Raw genomic sequence first — 21,311 nt, 5'->3', positions numbered from 1 at the left:
GAGCCTCCAGTCAGGCTACCCAGCATGCGGATCGCACTTTGTGCCCCCGGTCTCTGCTGCGCTCCGTCTCCTTTTGTTGCGCAGCACCCATTCAGTCCATCACGGCTGTGCCTAGGGTCTTTGTTCTCTGTGGCCGACGGACAGCGGCCATCTTCTTTTCTTTGTTGCATCCGTATCCGGCCGTTCTCAGGCAGATCTCCTTGATCACCTTGGGAAGCAGCTTGACATTTTCTCCTATGCCCACAATCCAAATTGCAGTTCTGGCTAGCTTCTATTAAAGAGGTTTTGTACAGATGTTTGAAGGATCATCAGGAGCGCCAGCTGAGCCACGTCCTTTTACATGGCTGCTTAGCCACGCCCCCGTTCAAAATAGTTCATAATGCAAACACTAGGGTACTGTTAGGGAGAATTCTCCTTCTGGGGCTAATTTCCCTCACCTAGTGAGCCCCCAGCAGCTTTGCTGGATTTCTGGAGTTTATTTTTTCCACCTGGTAAAAGTGTACATCTTTTTTTTCCACTCTTACATGTGTTTTGGCCTATGTGTTACTCATTGTGTGATCTTGGGCACTGGAGCACACCACTCCAAATGCCCCTGTTCTTGTATGGGTTACACAGCACCTTTAGTGTAGTAACCCAGGGTTGTCTTTTAGACTTCCCTCTGACTCCATTTCGCTGGGGCTGACTACTGTCCCCCAGAGAAAGGTAAAATTGCCATTTACTTTACATAGTCATTTTTACCACAGACCCAGTACACCCCATTTTACATGGAGTACTGGAAAGGGCTAATCTGTACCCCTTTTCTGTCTGTGCCTCCCTGAGCATTGTTTTGCTCTTTTAACATTTAGACTTGGCTGGTGGCAGTGGTATCTACCCTAACTTTTCTACCATGATTATATTATATAAACGTGGTACTGTTCTTGGCTATTATACTAGCCTCGACCATAAACCCGCTTCACCTTTTGGCTCCGGTTGGGTTTATTCGCCATTTCTTTTTGTTAAAGTCCTTCTTGTGTTTTACTTTGCGCGGCAAACTAGGTTTGCCTTCTTTGTTCACTGTCTTTTGGAGGGCTTCTGCAGAAGCCCACATCTTGGCGCCTGGGTGTCTAGGTGGGCTGAATGTGAGGGAGGGGTGTAGTCACCCCCTGCACAGGGTATCCTAGGAAACCCAAGTCACACTTTGCCATGATTGGCTGAGGTGGTTGTCTCGGCTGGACAGCCCCCCTGCTGCGTGATTGACAGCCAGGATGTGTGAATGGGGGTTTTTGCGCATAAAATGCAGGTCTCTTGGGCTAGAAGTCAGAGTCGCCTCTGGAACTACAAGGAACCGAAGAGAAGTGGAGAGAACGATGGCTGCTGCAACTACCCCGTCCCAGTGAAGCCCTGCTGCAGTCCTGAGCTATCTTCCCTTCGACGACTAAGAGAAATTCTAGCCCGGAGTCTTCTTCCTTTGAGCCTGGTGGGGATAACCAGCTCATCTTCTTCAGCCAGAGATCTCCGCCGTGGTCGAAATCACTGCACACTGCTGTAGTGGTCTGGATAGCCACCTGCTGAGCCTCTCCTGTTTTTAAGGAGCACACCTTTGCATTGTCGCTGCTGTCAGCTTCATCCCTGTGTGGTGCAGACCCCCTTCAGACGTCCTCCTTCGCAACGAAGCTCCAGGAATCGTGGGTCTGCGGGAAACCAACAGGAACAACTGCCAGGGTGCCAGCTGCATCGTGGGAATAAGGTACTGTGTTCTACTCGGAAACTGGGTGAATCCCTTTTCTTCATCCTCAAGGCTCGTCCTTGCCTTCCCTCCTTCTTATAACTTTTGCTTCCGAACATTGACAATATTCAAGTACTTTTTGGCTACACGGAATCGTGAACTGTCTAACGGTGTGATCTTCGGCACAGGCCTCCGGTGTCACCTAAACCTGGCTCCGACCCTTTGACTTTTGAACTCCTGTTTCTGAGTGTTTCTCGATACTGTCTGCCTAACCTAAATATTGCCTGTGATTTTTACCCCCAACTCCCTCTGGGTATCTCAGGTGCTAAGTGTGTTTTTGCCCCGGTAGCATTTCATGTCACGGATACGCATTTATTTAGTAGACCGAACTGTCAAAAAGTGATTGCAATCGTATCTGCGGTATTGTGTTTTGTTCATAACACCGGTTCATTCAAACACAGGGTACTTACCTTGAGACTTACTGTACAAAGTGAATTGGTTAGTTGTAGTATATTTAACGTGTGGTTTTGTTTAAAGTTTAATAGAGGTGTTGTGTTTATAACTGATGGTTTAAAAATAAATGTACTTATATTTTTTACCTGAAACCTTGAGTCCGTGTTTGCTTGAGTCAAAGTAATTGTGGTCCCTTTGTGTAATCTCTGCTACTGCTCATACTCTTGAGATAAGCCTGGCTGCTCTGCTACTGCTACCACTGTAGCTTAGTAGTACGGGCTTGTACCAAAGGTAAAACTTGTATTGCCTCCTGTAGTCTTAATTGTGTGTAGTGGTCCCTAAGGGCACTGCACAGGATTCTGCCTAAAAGGTACCATTCCCCAAGTTCAAATTAGATCCCAACGGAAGCACTGGGGTTCCCTTCATCAAGTTCAAATTAGTTCCCTACGGAAGCACTGGGGTTCCCTTCCCCAAGTTCAAATTAGTTCACAATGAAAGCACTGGGGTTCCCTTCCCCAAGTTCAAAATAGTTCACAATGGTAGCACTGGGGTTCCCTTCCCCAAGTTCAAAATAGTTCACAATGGTATTGATGGGGTTCCCTTACCCAAGTTCAAATTAGTTCACAATGGAAGCACTGGGGTTCCCTTCCCCAAGTGCAAATTAGTTAACAATGGATGCACTGGGGTTCCCTTCCCCAAGTTCAAAATAGTTCCACAATGGAAGCACTGGGGTTCCCTTCCCCAAGTTCAAAATAGTTCCACAATGGAAGCACTAGGGTTCCCTTCCCCAAGTTCAAAATAGGTCCACAATGGAAGCACTGGGGTTCCCTTCCCCAAGTTCAAAATAGTTCCACAATGGAAGCACTGGGGTTCCCTTCCCCAAGTGCAAATTAGTTCACAATGAAAGCACTGGGGTTCCCTTCCCCAAGTGCAAATTAGTTCACAATGAAAGCACTGGGATTCCGTTCCCCAAGTGCAAATTAGTTCCACAATGAAAGCACTGGGATTCCGTTCCCCAAGTGCAAATTAGTTCACAATGGAAGCACTGGGGTTCCCTTCCCCAAGTGCAAATTAGTTCACAATGGAAGCACTGGGGTTCCCTTCCCCAAGTTCAAAATAGTTCCACAATGGAAGCACTGGGGTTCCCTTCCCCAAGTGCAAATTAGTTCACAATGAAAGCACTGGGGTTCCCTTCCCCAAGTGCAAATTAGTTCACAATGAAAGCACTGGGATTCCGTTCCCCAAGTGCAAATTAGTTCCACAATGAAAGCACTGGGATTCCGTTCCCCAAGTGCAAATTAGTTCCACAATGAAAGCACTGGGATTCCGTTCCCCAAGTGCAAATTAGTTCACAATGAAAGCACTGGGATTCCGTTCCCCAAGTGCAAATTAGTTCCACAATGAAAGCACTGGGATTCCGTTCCCCAAGTGCAAATTAGTTCCACAATGAAAGCACTGGGATTCCGTTCCCCAAGTGCAAATTAGTTCCACAATGAAAGCACTGGGATTCCGTTCCCCAAGTGCAAATTAGTTCCACAATGAAAGCACTGGGATTCCCGTGCCCAAGTGCAAATTAGTTCCACAATGAAAGCCCTGGGGTTCCCGTCCCCAAGTGCAAATTAGTTCCACAATGAAAGCACTGGGGTTCCCGTCCCCAAGTGCAAATTGGTTCCACAATGAAAGCACTGGGATTCCGTTCCCCAAGTGCAAATTAGTTCCACAATGAAAGCACTGGGGTTCCCGTCCCCAAGTGCAAATTAGTTCCACAATGAAAGCACTGGGGTTCCCGTCCCCAAGTGCAAATTAGTTCCACAATGAAAGCACTGTGGTTCCCGTCCCCAAGTACAAATTAGTTCCACAATGAAAGCACTGGGATTCCGGTCCCCAAGTGCAAATTAGTTCCACAATGAAAGCGCTGGGGTTCCCGTCCCCAAGTGCAAATTAGTTCCACAATGAGAGCGCTGGGGTTCCCGTCCCCAAGTGCAAATTAGTTCCACAATGGAAGCGCTGGGGTTCCCTTCCCCAAGTGCAAATTAGTTCCACAATGAAAGCGCTGGGGTTCCCGTCCCCAAGTGCAAATTTGTTCCACAATGAAAGCGCTGGGGTTCCCGTCCCCAAGTGCAAATTAGTTCCACAATGAAAGCGCTGGGGTTCCCTTCCCCAAGTGCAAATTAGTTCCACAATGGAAGCGCTGGGGTTCCCGTCCCCAAGTGCAAATTAGTTCCACAATGAAAGCGCTGGGGTTCCCTTCCCCAAGTGCAAATTAGTTCCACAATGGAAGCGCTGGGGTTCCCTTCCCCAAGTGCAAATTAGTTCCACAATGAAAGCGCTGGGGTTCCCGTCCCCAAGTGCAAATTAGTTCCACAATGAAAGCACTGGGGTTCCCGTCCCCAAGTGCAAATTAGTTCCACAATGAAAGCACTGGGATTCCGTTCCCCAAGTGCAAACTAGTTCCACAATGAAAGCACTGGGGTTCCCTTCCCCAAGTGCAAACTAGTTCCACAATGGAAGCACTGGGGTTCCCTTCCCCAAGTGCAAATTAGTTCCACAATGAAAGCGCTGCTCTCCTGTAGTACTTCAATTATACTTGGATTTGGTTGTATCCCATTCAATGTGTTCAGTGGATTTCTCTCCCACTTTTGTTTCAATCCGATATTTAGGAAAAAGCCATCTGCTTTGTTTTGATTGAGTTCGATGTTTATATAGGCTTATATATTTTATATAGTTGAGCAATAAGCATTTTGACTATTGAAATGTCTATTTTGCAGATTGGAACAATGCAGAACTGCTCCTTCTCTTTTCTCAACGTGCACGGTCCCTTTAACAGTTTATGTGATTGTTAATTTTGAATGAACAGTTCAAACAGAGACTTTTGAGAACGTGTTCTGCTCCTTTCAAACCCACATGGCCACTCCGCTGCAATGTATACTTTCACAATCACTGGAACATAGTTCACTGCGCTCGTGGTCTGTTTCGCACCGGGTTTCCTGATTTCTGAAAATCACTGGCTTCCTCTGCAGGCTTCCTGCATACCGCGCTGGACTCGCTTCAACTTGATTGCCTCCAGGGTTCCCTCCTCTGCCCCTGAGACACTCCCTCACTCTTGCAGTACCATGGGAGAATGAGCACTCTGCTTCTTTATTAGAAGGCCGGGCCTTCAGCATGTCGTATTCTCTTGCCTTGCAGTTGCGCCAGAGTACTCCTGTTCTCACACCATCCTAGTTCGAACCGCCAGCTTCTCCAGCCCCTGGTATTCCGATCCTTGTCAGATGGCAGCTCTGCATTTAACAGCTCCCAGCAGTGTCTCTCCTTTCTCTCCCTCTCTCTGCTCTTTTGGTTTCCCACCTCTTATTGTGAATGAGCTGCAGGTGTGAGTCCTATATTTCATTTGCCCGACTATGGTTAGACTTATTAGTGAGACATGCCTGGTCTTTGTAGTGGTATTCCTCTGAGTCTCTCTTTGTACCAGAGTGGTGTAGTTGCATATTGGTGTGTATGACGCCTAGTCTATTCGTCATCTCAGTACTAGAGTGGCATGACTGATACAAAATAAGGGAAACTGGTTTACAATATCCCATAAAGGTTGGAGAAGGATTGGGTGGGCTGTCATGTCTCGTCCAAGGGACCCCCACTCCCAGTCCCCAAGGACCCTCCAACCAGGTGATCCTCTCTCTCTTGTCCACGTCCAGGGTCAGGAACCAAAAGTGCAAGGGCCTTTCCCTGGCCACCTGCACAGAGGACCCAAGGGGAATAGGAGTGAAACACATGAAATAAACATCATATCATCCAGTTGCAATTAGGGTATAGGGTTACACAGAAGTGCTGGCCCTCCAGGGACATACATCTCTACAGATGGTCTTGATCCAAAGTTGGGCCTCACACTCCCTTGTAGATTCTAACGCAAACTTTGAATCTATTGAGGTTAATGATTATGTGTTGTGCTTGAGATTCTTCTCTTCCATTCACAATTCTCTCTTGTTTCTATGCACACACGGTGTGGCCTTCGCCTTGCGAAGACAGGGTGGTTCTGATTTCTTTTCCTCCACTTATCCTTTTTTGGGGGTTTTTTGTGTTAAGAGAGCAGAGTGGCAGCGATCAGCTAGAGGTGGAGCTATGAGCCACAAGGCAGAGAGGTAGAGGTGGGCCAGAAGGCGGAGAGAGAGCGAAGGACCAAAAAAGCAGAGGGCGTGACGGGCTAGAGTGGGAGTGGTGGGCTAGAGGGGAACGGTGGGCCAGAAAGCAAAGAGGGAGAGGTTGGCTGGAAAGTGACAAGGAGCTGCAGATTGAGAGAAATGCGGGAAGTGTGCAATAGACAGGGAGAAAGGAAGCAAGATGCAGAAGGGGTGAGAAAGAATGAAGGACTCCACACTGCAGGAGGAACTGGGGAGCGTAAGGTGTGCATTGGGAGCATAGTTGGGAGTGTAGCAGAGACTTGGGTGTGAGAGTTTGTTCTTGGCAGTGTGACAGAGCGCCTAAGTATACGCATTATTTGCAAAGTGAGAGGTTTGGGAGTATAAATTGTAATCTGGAATTCTTGAGTGTGATGGTTGTTGGTGAGTGCGGGGCGAGGGCCCTTGGGGATTTGGACAGCATAGAATGGGAATGTTCTCACCATTACAATAGGTAATGATCAATAAAGTTAATAATATTGAATAGGCATGCACATTAAACCAAAAAAGCAAAGCAATTACTGTTTTTGTCAAGCCAGGGATATCTGGGACTTTTCCTATTAAATTGATACAAAAGGTATACAAAATGACAACCTGGTTCACACTGCCTCTTTTTTGTCTTAGACCCTCAATCCAAAGGAAAATGTGCAGCTAAAAATAAGATTTGTATGCCGCAATATCCTGAAGGGTCTGACTGGGGAATACTTCGATGTCCAAAAATAAAATGATTCATGTCATTTTCCTTTTTAACTCTGTGGAACGAAGGCTTTATTTCGAAGCGTAGAGGAGTGTCATACGATTCATGGTTTGTTTTTGAGGCACAACAAGTCCTTTTTTTCAGCCCTGACCCATGTATGGCGTTGCACCATCCGGTACTTGCTGTGTGCGGCTCCTGGGCTCGGCCCTTCCGTTAAAAGCGGTCCTCAATCTTATGCCAGTCCATTGTCCCCAATGGTCACTTCTCTTGGTGGGCTAGGTCGAGCCCGCCCGGTGCCGACCGCTGTGGTTTGCTGCCCAGTTGGCACACAATCGTTTATGCCCAGTCCCAGGCTTCTGCTGGCCTGTTGAAGAAGCACAAGCCCTTTGGTCCACAAACCCGCATAGTAGCAGGGAATCTCATTGCGTATTTAACCCCTTTCTCTCGTAGCTTCCTCTTCACGGCATTGAAGGACTGCCTGGCTTTCTGGATGGATTTGGTGAGATCTGGGTCGATCTCCACTGCCACTCCAATGTGTTCGATGAGTCCTTTCTTTGTGTCATTTGGAGTGTGGCATCCCCTATCTCCAAAAATTCAGAAGTTTTGCAATCACTTGTGTTGAAGGGCCCCCCGGCGGTGGATCCCTCACCGGGACTTTGTGTGCATGCTCAATGGAGAAGAAACGCAAGAGTCACTGCGGTCCCACCCCTGGTCTAGTTGCTCCAGAAACCTTTACATAGAGGGATCCTCTGCCTTCTCTGGCAGTCCGTTCATGCGTATGTTATATTGGCACGACCCCCCCCCTCCACATCTTCCATCCTGCTTTCAAGCAACCCTGTTTGCTTTTGTAGCTGTTGAGTGTCCTTTTGCAGCGGTGTCAGTGCATCCTCAACTGCTAGATACATATTCCAAAGGTCCTGTCTCAATTGCCCTAGGTCGATGCCCACCGTCATGATTCTCTGTTCCTGCTGCACCCTTGAATCCTGCTCGCCTTCAGGATTTCTTGCGTCGCTGTTGGCGCCTCCTCAGCTCCACTCGTCCCTTCCTTGGTGTCCTCCGCCTGTGGTCGTCCCGTCGTGCTCCCCATCGTATAAGCCTCCATTTTTGTCTGACAGCCCAACGTCTCGGTCTTCACCTTCTCCCTGGTCATTTTCGCTGCACTTGTACGTTGCAAAACTTCCACGCTTGCTCCTTGACTCTCTGCTTGTTTGTGCTGCCCACGCAGCTCCTGCCTCCCCCTTCCGGGTGATCTCATTCCTTTATCTTGCGGGGCTGTGTCCCCTTGGGGCTATGTGCATTGGACTGGAGGAGGATGGGTTTTCGTGGCTCTCCCTGAGGGGGATTTACTATTCCGTGCTAAACAATGCTGGGGCTGGGATATGGGCGCCAAGCCGCCCCCTCCTATCTGTGTCCTTTGTACTGCTTGGCTTGTCTATAGTCTCACTGCAGGGCGTGGGTGCGACTTCTCGGTGAGCCTTCTCTCTGGCAACGTTTCAGGGAGCCGTCTCTGTCCTTCTTGTTGATGCTGCCCTCCGCCCTGGGCCAGCAGCAGGGTCTGTGGCATATGTGGGACATCCGGGTCCCCCCACTGATTGTTCGTAACAGTCCTTGTCTGCTCCTAAGGGCCACCGCAAGGAACGCTCACAGGGGCCCCCTGCCCCACACTCCTTGCTTCATCCTTCCGAGGATGGGGTATGCCCAGAGGTGGAGCTCACTGCCCCCAGTCCACTTCTCTGGTGTTTCCCGACTGCTGCCTCTCCCTGCAGGGCCCAATGTATCTTGCACATCTATGAGCAGACCTGATATCTTTCCGCCTCTGCATTGCATACTCTCTGGGCGGCGGCCCGTTAGTGTGTTCTCCCCAGCCACTGCTGGTGCGCCCCAGCAATGCGTTCCTGGGAAGCCCCAGGATCCGATCCTGGTGTTGGCTGCCTGGCCCCTCCCACCTGGGCGGGGTGTGTAGTGTTTGTGCGGGTGGCTGCAGGGGGATGTTTCACGCCGGTCTGGCCCCATCCACGCCGACTCAGTGGTGGGCCAGCGTCTGTGAGTGGTGTCTCAAGGGGGCCTGACGCCTGCTCCCGCCAGCTGCTCCGCTTCCCAGGGCTGCACTGTGCAGACCCGGCCGCTCAAACCGGGGTATCGCTGGTATTGCTGGTTGCTCCGGCCCCCCTCCGCTACACCTTCTGCTCACCTCGATCCGGCGGCTTTGCTATGCCTCAGCACTGCTCCTCCACCTTCAGTCTGCAGCCGCCAACTTTCTCTCACACATTCAGCCCGAGCACTCGGCAAACTCAAGATTGCTCCCGATCTTATTGCCCGCAGAGATTTCTCTCTGCGCCCTTAGCCATGCCTTAGCTCTTCACACACCACCCAGTTCGATTTTGGTTGTCAGGGCTCCAATATTTCTCTGTTTTCAGCGGCCTTTCCCATGGTTTCGGGGTAGAGCGACGTTAGGAGCTTCTATCTCATGCTCCGCACCACAGCGCCCCCTCCGACGAAGCTCTTTTTCAAGTGCACGGTGCCTTGGTTGAGTAAGGTGACGATGTCCAGGATTGGCTTGATGGTACAGAAGAAAAGTTTTTAATAATGGCAGAATGTTGTCTGTATAACTGTTGGCTTTCATAGCGGGCAGTGGGAGGGAAGGAATGGCAGTAGCTCCATGTGGGGCTCTGGGGAGTGGGTTGTTGGAGGGTTGGATGTTCATGTCTGTGTGGGTTCTGGTTTTGCCACTCTTAGCACTGGTAGCTGTGCATATTTCTATTGCGTGTGGTATGAGTGGTGCGGCAGGCGATAACTCGGCAGATTGCATGTGAGGTATTGGATTCATATTACTTTATGACAAATTAAGACTTCAGTGAAGAAATTCCAAAATTAGGATCCTCTCATAATTTTAAAATTAAAAAGTGACTCTTGTTTAACATTAAATAAAGCTGATTCACATAACCTCCTGAGAGAACTGCACATGCACTTTGTAATAATTGTATTGAGTTTGAGAACTGTTTATATATTTTCTTTGACTATAAGGTCTGAATTCCATTTAAGCACAAACATTTGAAAAAATCCAATTACTCCCCAAATTTCTCAAAAATTCTCTTTTCATGTTAAAGTCTGTAGAGTTGTATTCTATAAATTGGTGTTTTTCATAAACTAAAGTCTGACAGGAGCTGTTTACGTAATGTAACAGTGTTATGTCTGCACAGTGATCAGCATGTTTCGTACAAAAAGAAGAGGAAGAACAGGACAGGATGGGGGCGCAGTAAACCAGGTAAGACATGTATGTAGGTCAGTGATATAGTGGAATGTTTTGTGTTTACTTTGGTAATGACCTCCAGGGGTGGGATTGGTCGAGGGTGAAAGGCTTGTTAACTCCTGTATTAGCTGATCATGGCAAGGGTTTTGAAATATCTGGTTAGTGTTCTATTTGTGTGGGCTGCCCAGTGTGTGCGTGTCCGGCGATAAGGACAGACCGTTCATTGCTAATGGATGTGTGGCAGGACAGCGTGGTGAGAGGTGATCATTAAGTTGAAGGTGTCTCCTTTGGGGTGTGTTGCATGTGGAGTGTATAGTGAGGTCTAATGTGCTTATTACACCACAGACTAATGTGGGTCAAGAGATAGTCGTGGCTGCAGCTTGTTTGATAATACCTATATGAAGGATTGTTGAGACCTTTGGGAATGGGTTGGGTACAGAGGTTCCCACTGGCCCCTGTGTAAGTAGGGAGTGTAGTCCTCAAACCTCCAACCCTGATGACTCTCCTCAATGCTCTTAGTCTTAGTGTGAGATGTTCAGAGGGTCTGCAGACAGAAGGAGGTTCACAGGGCCAGGAGAGTCAATGGGAAATGAAAAGATGGCCACCTCTAAAGGGGACATTGTGTTTGGTAACACACTTGTGTCTCATCTTGTGTGCTCTCCCCCACAGCACTCTCGCTGTTAGCAGCATAAACAAACCCCTATTGCAGTTCTGAACTTTTATGTAGAGAAACAAAGGGAGGGTGAGGCGCGCACTCTGGTACCCAGTGTTGAATTCCTGCTGCATTTCAAGTTGCTGTTCTCCTCCAAGTGCTTTCATGTCCCTAACAATCTTCAGGGAGGCTGCCTTTTCAGGTGTTACAGATTATTCTCAATTGGTCTCAAGGAATTCTGGTTGCTGTAGTCTGATTATGGTAACCAGGAACCAACTCCCCTCCTAAAGCACACATTTTTTCCTGGTGGGGGGAGGTTGGAAACCCAATGATGTGGCTCTCCTGGGTAGGGCATGGTGACCCCGGTGCCGCTGCCTCTAAAGCCCGGGACTTCTGAACCAATATGTAGAGAAACAGAGGGAGGGTGAGGCGCGCACTCTGGTTCCCAGTGTTGAATACCTGCTGCATTTCAAGTTGCTGTTCTCCTCCAAGCGCTTTCATGTCTCTAACAATCTTCAGGGAAGGCTGCCTTTTCAGGTGTTACAGATTATTCTCAATTGGTCTCAAGGAATTCTGGTTGCTGTAGCCTGTTTATGGTAACCAGGAACCAACTCCCCTCCAAAAGCACACATTTTTTCCTGGTTGGGGGAGGGGGGAAAAGCAATGATGTGGCCCTCCTAGGTAGGGCATGGTGACCCCGCTGCCTCTAACTGCTGCCTCTAAAGCCCGGGACTTCTGAACCAATAATGCGCGCCTCACCCACCCTCTGTTTTTCTACAAAATCAGTTCTGAACTTTGCCTCTACCCTTTCCCTGCCCGGTCAGCTCAAACAAAGAGGCAAAGATGGTTGGGTTGATGCCCCTTTCATCCCACACACCTGCCCACCCCACTTCTTGGGTTCTGGAAAACCACCATGAGTTTCCTTTAACAATCTGCATACAAGCAGCTGGATGGAGAATGCCTGCTCCAGGCAGCTGGATGGGCGAATGCATGCTCCAAGCTGGCAGACCGCTTTCCTCTGCTCTGCAAGAGCACAGTGTCCAAGACTCGTTTGCATATGGCTGGTCCTGTTCTTTAACGGTACAGATAGTCTTAAAACAATGAAATGGAAGCCACCCTGTGCAATGCAATATGCATGAATAATTCACAGCTTTGCATGTACCACTTAGTGATGTCTGGGGTTCAGACAATCTGCCTGCTGGGAGCGATCCTGCCTGGCTTGGCAGCCACTTATGGACTGCCTTGCTGCCTCCTGGGAAGCAGAGAAACTAAAAGAAGAATCAAGGGCCTGCTCAACGTCCTGGTTGATAATTGCTTAAATTGAAACCCAAGTCCTTTAACCCTCTTTCTGTCTGACCGCGTATCCTCTGTTCCTATTCCAGAATGGGCAGAGAATACCAGTGTAGGGGATGGGATCCAACAATGGGTGAAGCAGCTATGCTAGTGCCTTCTTTCTTTTTTCTTTCGTAATATGCTTGTGCAACTGCCCGGTCACAATGTAAGCAGTATAAAGACTAAGAGCATTATTAATACTATGGTGAGTAGCCTTTATTTTATTGGTGATTCATACCACTCAACAGAAACTGCTCCCCTCGCTGTTTGTAATTTTATCCTTCATGCACCACATGAAAAACTTTCTTCTATTCTAATTCTGTTAGATCTCTGTGCTGCATTCAATACCATAGATTTCTAATTCTGTTAGATCTCTGTGACACATTCAGTACCGTAGATTTCTAATTCTGTTAGATCTCTTTGACGCATTCAATACCATAGATTTATAATTTTGTTAGTCCTCTGTGCCACATCTAATACCATAGATTTCTAATTCTGTTAGATCTCTGTGCCGCATTCAGCACTGTAGATTTCTAATTCTGTTAGATCTCTGTGCCGCATTCAATACCGTAGATCATTCTATGTTTCTTTCCACTCTGTCTTCACTTGGCATCTTAGGAATGGCTCTTCAATTGTGCTCGTCTTGTCCTTCCTTTGTGGTGTCCTGTAAAAATGTGTTACCTTGTTCTTTTTCTTTTACTTTTGGTGTTCCTCAAGGCGGCTTAGTTCTTGGTCCCCTTCTTTTCACTCTTTGTAGTTCACCCTTGGCCTGACACTCAAATATTTCTTCCTTTCTCCACCTTTGATGAATCTATCAATGTCTTTCTGCTCGTCTTGTGGTTTTTCTTCCTCTAAATTATTATTACAAAACATGTGCTGTGTCTCATTTTAACGATTGTTGCTCCTTGAGCCTATGCTCGTCTTCCGTTATGTCCAGTTCTTCACTCGGCAGTCAGATTGTTTAAATGACCATACTCTTCTAATGTCTCCCCCTTTTGATTCAACTTTGCTGGCTCCTGATTGGATCTAGATTGTATTTGTTTAAATGTGTTCATGTCTTGGCTCCAGAGTATTTGGTCTCCACTTGGGGTTCTTCGTTCTTCTTTCTGTTCCTCGGCCCCCTGTGCCTCTTGTCACTTTTATGCTTCTCCATTACTTGCTCCTGATCTATGGAATTCCTTCTTGCTTTAAGAATGTCCTCAAACTCGCCTTCCACAGTCTGCCTTCCCCATCGCGTTTCTCTACGGCTTTATGGTTGCGCCATGAGTTCTGTTATCGTTTATGTCTAAACTGTCATACTTCATTATTTTTTGTACAGTGCAATGTCTGTGTAGCACCTTAGATAAAGGCGCTGTATAAATAACATAACTAAATACAGTGCGGCAGGCAAAATGACACAATTCTGGGCACTTTGCTGCATTCAGTTGAAGAAATCCATGCTAGACATTCCAAAAGTACCTCTGGAAATCTGTCCACCTTCGGCTGTGTTAGGCTGGATCACCACTGGCAAAGAGAGCCATTGAGTCTGCGATGCATCCAAAACGCTGCTACACACATTATTTCCCCCTTCCAACCAGGGGGACTTAGGACGGTTATACAAGTAGCACCAGTCTTCTTGCACAACCCTCACAATGCCCGGACCTAAACACCCCTGCCCCACCCTGGCCAAGGGAGGCACTGCTTGGCTTTTCCTGCTCATCTTTTTACCAAAAGAGAGACCTTTCCAGGGGAGTGCTTTTAAAAAGGACCTTAAATCTGTACTCTTTGGACATCTCAAGATGCCAGAAAGCATTCAACATGAAACTGCTTTTTCTTTAAATGAAAGCCATTTTGTATGCAGTGTAGACCATACAGGGTTTCGGCGTTTGACCTGTGATGTGCCCTGTGGTCTACCTTATTGACTTCTCTGGGGCAGTACTGTGTATTTTATCTGCTTACAGAGAATAACTGCATACTTGCTTGTTCCTTCTAGATCCCGTGCTTCAGACCTTCTGGCAGATTGTGTGTGTCCTCTGTTTCCTCCCATGCACAGTTATGGCGTTTTCAATTTGCTCTCAGAAAACATGGTTATCACTTAAGCTTGTCAAGTCATACATTATTAGGTTAAGTGACAGGATATTTGTTGTAGTTCATAAGAGTAAGGTGGCCCTTTGTCTGCATGCAACATTTCTGCCTAAGCTGATATTTGCATCCCATATTTCCATGGTTACTTTTAGTAGTATTACAATGCTTGTTCACCTCTTCCTGGGCGTCCTACGTGAGCATTACCACATCCTAGGATTAAGGTGGCTTCCTAGGGTCGTCAGAATCTGATTGGTTGGCTGTTATGCTCTTCAAATCTGCAGTCCTCTAGTCTAGATACCAGTAGAGAAATACAGTTCATCAGTGACAGGATCTCAAACGCTCGATGCTTTGATCAATTATTTGATGTGTTCAGTGCCACCCAGAGCCGTAGCATGCTTGTTTGTTTTCATTTTGTGTTGAGTGTGTTGTGTGGCTGCTTCCAAGCACTTTGAGGTATTGTAACATTTGTTGTGGCACAGCCAATGTCCCTTTGACTCACATGCCAAAACTCACGTCCAACGATTGCCACATTCATAGGCAGGTTTATCATAGATATAGGACATCAACACACTTTTCAGTCGATATCACTGTTTGATTTTTTGATGCTTGTTAAAATGAGTCTGTGAGATGTGAGGCATTGAAGAAAATGTTCATGTAACCCTAATTTCTGATGTCAATCTGCTTAGAATCACATGCTGTGCATAGTCCGACATCCAGTGGTAACCGCGGAGTATTGCATCTTGTCTTTCGAGAATCGAAAGGGGACGTCGACATGGCCGTGCCTGTAACAGTATCCCTACGTGACGTGTAGTGTACCCAAGATCCCTCATGCGTCGAGGTCCCTCAGATTGTTTTTTTCCGCCCAGATAACTGGTCGCTCTTATGCAGAGTTCGTAAAGAACATTAGTGTTCAACGACCTTTGGTCGAATTATTCTATAGCCATACCCAATATCACCCCTTCCATCCCTTGTCTCGACGGCTGTTCCCATATCCGACAAAGACCTGTGAGATTCGACAGAAGGTGATCCTGTCGGCATTGCCGACCAAGTGGCCGGGCCTTCGCCGGCCTATACAGTAGGGAGAGAATGGTCGGGGTGGACATTTCTTTTCAAACTGGAAAATGCCTTTCCCTTTCTTCCCTCTTTCCCAGTTGGTCTTAGTCACTCTGTGTAACCTCAGCAATGGAGAGGACTCCATTTAGATTTTGCCCTATTTGTAAGGGCAAATTCCCTTGGAAGGACAAGCACAGACGGTGTAACCAGTGCTTGCTGCTCTATCATAAAGAGGAAGGGTGTGCAGCCTGTAGCTCCTCCGCCCAAAGACTTTGAAGGAGCATAGAGTAAAACGGTGGGCGGCCTACGATATGTCCAAGGCCGGGACTTCTCCCACTGCCGCGGCCACCGAATGTGACGACGGCGAGAGTGACTATCAGGCCTCCGAACCAGAGGTTGTTGACCTTTCGACAGAACGCTTGCGTTCCGTATCGACTGCCCCCGGCCCCGATAAGCACGGCGTAAGCCCTGTTATGGGGAAGTCACACCCCAACGACAAAGACAGACACGTGCATGACACTAAGCACACAGCCCCTAGCCTTATTTCGACTACGTCGAAAAAGACTTCAGCGCCAACGGGTGCGCCAGTACCTCCGGTGATAACCGCCAATCGATGAGTTTGGCAGCCCTCCCCGCAGCCGCATGCGTGCCTAGTGACTGGGCAGTCCAAAACAAAGGGCGCTACCCCAAAAACACAGAGTTCCGTCGACACGCATCACGGGAAAGCGTAGAGTGATGACAAATATAGGGCAGCCGATTCCCATAAATGGCAGGCTAGGAACTCTCAGAAAGTATCTGAAAGACCAAAAGATCCGCCGAGATCTAAGGATAGTGTCCAGAAATCGAGGGAAGGGCACAGGGATACCCCACCTTCGTCGGCCCCGCCAGAAGATTTCCCATTGGGGGAGGAATGACTTTCTTCAATGCTAAGGCACAGATCTCTACATTTGTTGACGGAAGAGGGTGCGGGGGACACTTTTTCGACGGAAGACTATGAGAGAGATACCTTTCCACCCCTAGACCGTTCTAGATCGTCAGTCTGGACTAGGGACAAGTTTGAGGACTGCATGGAGAGGCTGGACAAGTTTGTTTGTTTCACGTGCAGAACAACCTACACCACGAAGGCCAAGGGATGAAAGCCCTGCTAACCCTAGATCTAAATTTCCTAGGCTTGTTGACCACTCTTTAGAAGAGGACATATATAATTATGACCTTACTGAAGAAAACATTCTACTAGTTAAGGTACAGGAGAATCCTTTTTATAACGAGGAGGAACATGTGCCCATTGGAGATGAGCCCATTGAGGATGATCCTATAGAAGGCTGAGGGGAGGAGCTAGATGTGGGTGACCCTCAACCATGGCAGTCCCCAGAGCCACAAGACCCAGACCCAGATATTCTAGCCTTGGACTCTCCTCTTAATACTCCTACAAGAAATCCTTCTCCTATTGATGATCATCTAACGTTTAATGTAATGCTACGTAAAGCAGCTGATCATTTTAAAATTGCCACTGAAGAAACAGCACCTGAGGCCGACTTCGTTGGGGATATACTCAGAGAAGCCGCCAACCAGCCAAGCCATCCCTCTACTCAATTCGATTAAAAAACGCCTTGCTCCATCTTTATCTACACTGGCTCTTACAAGGGGTGTAAACCCAAGAATTGAAAAACTCTTCCTTCCTTCTCCATCTGACCCTCTATATATTAGAGGTCATTCCACCCCAGATTCTTCGGTAGTCACTACCACAAGGAAAAGAGCAGGGGTCCCTTTATCAACAGGCGAAGCTTCCCCGGACAAAGAAGGGAAAATACTTTATGCCCTGGGTAAGAGGGTTACCACAGCAGCAGCGTACTCCACCCGTATCGCCAATAATACTACTCCATTGGGTAGTTACGCTGATGCGCAATAGGCTTTAATACAAGAAGGCCTACAAGAGGCTCCAGAACCTCTACGGACCCGCCTCCTTTCCACAGTCTCTGAAGGTAGGCAAGTTAACCAAAGTATTTTAAAGAACACTTTTGATTCTGCCAAGACAGCCACCCGAGCCCTCGCTCAAGTCATTCTCCTCAAAAGACACGCGTGGCTTCGTAATTCAGGATTTAAACCTGAAACACAAGCGTCTCTTATAAACAAACCGGTGGAGGAATCCAACTTGTTTGGGAAGGCGGTCGATGAGGCCTTCGAGACTGCGACAAAAAGAACATGAAACCCTAAAGAGCTTGGACCAAATTACTCAGAGACCTTCCACAAGGCGAGGATTTGGAAACAGAAGGTTTTTTCGTGGCCAATGCTCACTCACCAATAATACCCTTTAGGAAACATATGGAACTCTTCACAGGGAGCCAATACCTACAATAACCCGTACCCCCAAAGGGGACAGCGGCATGGTAAGGGAAGAGGCAGGAACCCGACCCCCAGAGGTTCTTCTGCCTCAGGCCCAAATGACTCGAAGATTCAGGTCCCCTCCTATGCCTCTCCGGTCGGGGGCCAGTTGACATCATTCCTGAAAGCAAGGGAGGGAATAACCACAGACCAGTAGGTGCTAAAGACCATAGCCCATGGGTACTGTGTAGAGTTCAACCAATCCCCAAAATACAGACCTCTACATCAACAAAGACTAACACCAGAACATCTTTGCATACTTTTTCAAGAAGTCAAGATACTGGAACAAAAAGAAGCCATAGAGATCGTACCTCTATCACAGGTAAAGGAGGGTATTTATTCAGTGTACTTCCTTGTACCCAAAAAGGATCTAACCATGCGTCCTGTTCTAGATCTGCGCCCAGCGAACAAGTTTGTAAAACCACAGAAATTTTGCATGGTACCCTGCAGGAAGAAATTCCTCTGCTCACACAGGGGGATTACATGGCAACTCTGGATATGAAAGATGCATACTTGCATATTTCAATGTTGCCAGCGCACAGAAAGTACCTCAGGTTTATGATAGAAAACAAACATTATCAGTTCAAGGTACTACCCTTCGGCACAGCATCTGCGCCAAGGGTATTTACGAAGTTACTAGCAGTAGCGGCAGCACACCTGCGCAGGCAATCCATTCCAGTTTATCCTTACCTCGACGACTGGCTCATAACAGGGGACTCCTATGAAACATGTCTGTCAAATACCCAAAAGACGATAGATCTTTTATTCAGCCTAAGTTTCTCCATCAACGAGAAGAAATCCAGCTCAGACCCGAGTCAAGTCAAACAATTCCTAGGGGCTCTAATTCCAACAAAGGAAGGCCTCGTCTTCCCCTCCAACGAGAGGGTTCAAAACATGATGTTTCAAATCCCTCACTGTATAGCCAGTCGGGAGGTAACAGTACACAAGGCTATGCGTCTGCTGGGAATGATGGCGTCATGTATCTACTTAGTTCCTCAAGCGCGCCTGCGCATGTGCCCAATGCAAGTGTGGCTAAGCAACCAGTGGTGTCAGGCCAACGGACAGTGGTACAATTTAGTAGTGGTCTCGCCAGCTCTAGTTCTCTTGCTGCGGTGGTGGTCGAGGGAAAACCTCTTAAAAGGGAAATCCTTCACCACCCCCGCAGTGGAAGCCACTCTAACTATGGATGCCTCCCTCACAGGGTGGGGAGCCCACCTGCTCCAACAGACAGCCAGCGGAATGTGGTCCCCAGATATAGCGTCCAACCACATAAACCTGCTGGAACTGCTGGCAGTGTTCAAAGCACTGAAGGCGTTTGAAACACAACTACAGGGATGGACTTTACTAATCCTTACAGACAGCACCACAGCCATATACTATCTGAACAAGCAGGGAGGCACTCATTCTCCAGGGCTGTCCAAACTGTCCCAGAACATTTGGAAGTGGGCTCTCAAACGCAACATGTTCCTATTATCACAACTTTCCGTTGCCCAGGGAGTATGAATGGCGATTACACGGAGACATCGTCACCAACGTTTTCGCACAATGGGGTTTTCTAGAGGTCGATCTGTTCGCGACCCTGGAGAACGCCCAATGCCAAGATTACGCCTCCAGATACCCCCAGAACCGATCCAAGGGGAACGGACTCTGGATTACATGGTCAGGGAAATTTGTCTACGTTCCCCCCCCGACTCCCCTTCTCAACAAGATCGTGCACAAGATGCACCAGGAACCAATCACAATGATATTGGCAGCCCCCATGTGGGCCCGCCAACCCTGACTGCCTTGCCCGTACAACATGTTGTCGCAAGACAGACGCTTCACCCATGCCTGCAGACATTAAACTTAGCGGCCTGGCTCCTGAGGTCACATAGTTTGGGCACCTGCAACTCGCTCAGAGATGTATGGACATTCTCAGGGAAGCAAGGAAACCTAACACTAGATACTGCTATTCTAGTAAATGGAAACGGTTTGTCATATGGTGTAACTCAAAGAGCATCAACCCTATCGACTGCTCTCCCACTCACATTGTCCTATACCTAACTCATTTACTTGACTCAGGCCTAGTCTTCAACTCAATAAAGGTGCACCTTGCGGCACTTTCAGCATATACAACATCACAACAGAAAGTGTCATTGTGGAAGATATCAGTAATTAAGGCTTTCATGAAAGGGGTAAAAATAATTCACCCTCCCATTTCTAACCCGGCTCCCGGATGGGACCTAAATGTGGTATTAACTAGACTTATGGGAGCTCCTTTCGAGCCCATGCATAAAGCAAGTCTTAAGAACCACACACTCAAGACTGCTTTTTTTTTTTTAACTTTGTTTATTTTAAATCAAGGCAGAATGATAACTACAGACATTATATGCACAGATTATCTCAGCAAGTTGACCCCCAGTCTTTAGACCCCCCCTGTGTCCTCTTTCTCTATCCTCCTCCCTGGGTTATCAGTCCCACAGTCTTTGCCAGCGGGCTCCTCCCGCCTGGGCGGTCCGGCTGGAGCCTCAGCGGTCATGAGTCTTCCTCCGGGCTCTCCTGGTTCGCCACTATCCAGAGGGCTCTGGCGGGCTTATAGGTCAGGGCGGGGAAGCGCTGGTCGAATTCCAGGACTGGGGCCCAGATGTTCCGAAAGCGATGTAGCATCCCCGCTCGTGCTGCCGTTACCTTCTCCGCTATCAGAATGTCCCATACTTTGGTCCACCATTGGGCAATGTGGGGGCCTTCCGGAGCTTTCCAGGTTCGGGCCACCACCGTTTTTCCTGCCAGTAGGCACTGAGTCAATAATTTCGCTCTGGGTCCGGAGCGCGGGTAGATCCCGGGAATTGGAGCTCCTAACAGGATCGGTTCTGGTTTCAAGGGAATCATTGTTCCGGTAATCAGCGAAATCGACTCTAGACAAGCTTTCCAGAATGGTCGAATCTTCGGGCAGTCCCACCACATATGGAAGAAAGAGCCAGGGAGGCCGCATCCTCTCCAGCAAGCGTGGTCTATCTGGGGGTTCATATGGTGGAGTCTGAGGGGCGAATAGTACCACCGCAGCATGATTTTGTATGCGCATTCCCTGTTGGTGATGCAGGTGGATGCGGTATGTGTCCGGGTCCATATGTCCACCCAGGTTTGATCCTCTATCGGGTGTCCCAGGTCCGCTTCCCATTGGGCCATACATCGGGTTCTTGTGGTTAAGAAGTCGCTTAAGAAGCGTCTGTAGAGGGTGGATACGCTGCCGCGAGTCGGAAGGTCTCCTAGGGTAAGTTCTAGAGCAGTGGGAGGACGGGTCGCTGCTTGCAAGGTTTGGGGGTGTGAGCACCAGTGGCGTAGTTGGATGTAAGTAAATCTGTCACCTTCCCGAAGTTGGAACTTCTCCTTACATTGGGCGAAAGTGAGAGGTTTCTCCCCTGCATACAGCTGGTCTATAGTTTCTAGCCCGCCTTTGGTCCAATTTTGGAAATTGCGGGGGTGCATGCCCGGTGCGAACATTGGGTTGAGAAAGACCGGGGAGTGTGGGCTCAGTCCTCTTGGCACTCCCTTTCGTTTCAGCGCCCAGTCCCAAG

General features: G+C 48.2%; 1 protein-coding gene across 5 annotated transcripts in view; it reads left to right on the top strand.

Moving 5' to 3' along the window:
- The window catches only part of IKZF5 (IKAROS family zinc finger 5), a 190,691-nt gene that overhangs the window by 67,156 nt on the left and 102,224 nt on the right, over positions 1–21,311 (top strand). For 2 of the 5 annotated variants that reach the window (XM_069612019.1, XM_069612018.1), the window contains one exon: positions 10,225–10,289. The exons of 2 other annotated variants lie outside the window; for them this stretch is intronic. The gene's annotated coding sequence lies outside the window, so the exon portion shown is untranslated. Of the gene's footprint in view, positions 1–10,208; positions 10,290–21,311 lie in introns of those variants that run through there. One more of the 5 variants, XM_069612016.1, reaches the window with a different exon arrangement.

Source organism: Ambystoma mexicanum, chromosome 8 (assembly GCF_040938575.1).
Source record: "Ambystoma mexicanum isolate Mex_15411 chromosome 8, UKY_AmexF1_1, whole genome shotgun sequence".
In the NCBI taxonomy this organism is placed as follows: domain Eukaryota; kingdom Metazoa; phylum Chordata; class Amphibia; order Caudata; family Ambystomatidae; genus Ambystoma; species Ambystoma mexicanum.
This window is presented reverse-complemented; position numbering and strand designations above follow the sequence as displayed.